Source organism: Salvelinus namaycush, chromosome 36 (assembly GCF_016432855.1).
Source record: "Salvelinus namaycush isolate Seneca chromosome 36, SaNama_1.0, whole genome shotgun sequence".
Lineage (NCBI taxonomy): Eukaryota > Metazoa > Chordata > Actinopteri > Salmoniformes > Salmonidae > Salvelinus > Salvelinus namaycush.
Window position 1 is genome coordinate 16,328,802 of NC_052342.1, and position 260 is coordinate 16,329,061.

Consider the following 260-nt stretch of genomic DNA (forward strand, 5'->3'; position numbering starts at 1 on the left):
GCTAGGACAAACTCCCTAGAAAGGAAGGAACCTAGGAAGAAACCTAGAGAGGAACTAGGCTCTGAGAGGTGGCCAGTCCTCTTCCATTAAGGCAAGATCGTTCTTCAAGATGTTCAAACATTCATAGATGACCAGAAGGGTCAAATAATAATAAGAGTGATTGTAGAGGGTGCAACAGGTCAGCACCTCAGGAGTAAATGTCAGTTGGCTTTTCATAGCCGAGCATTCAGAGGTTGAGACAGCAGGTGCGGTCGAGAGAG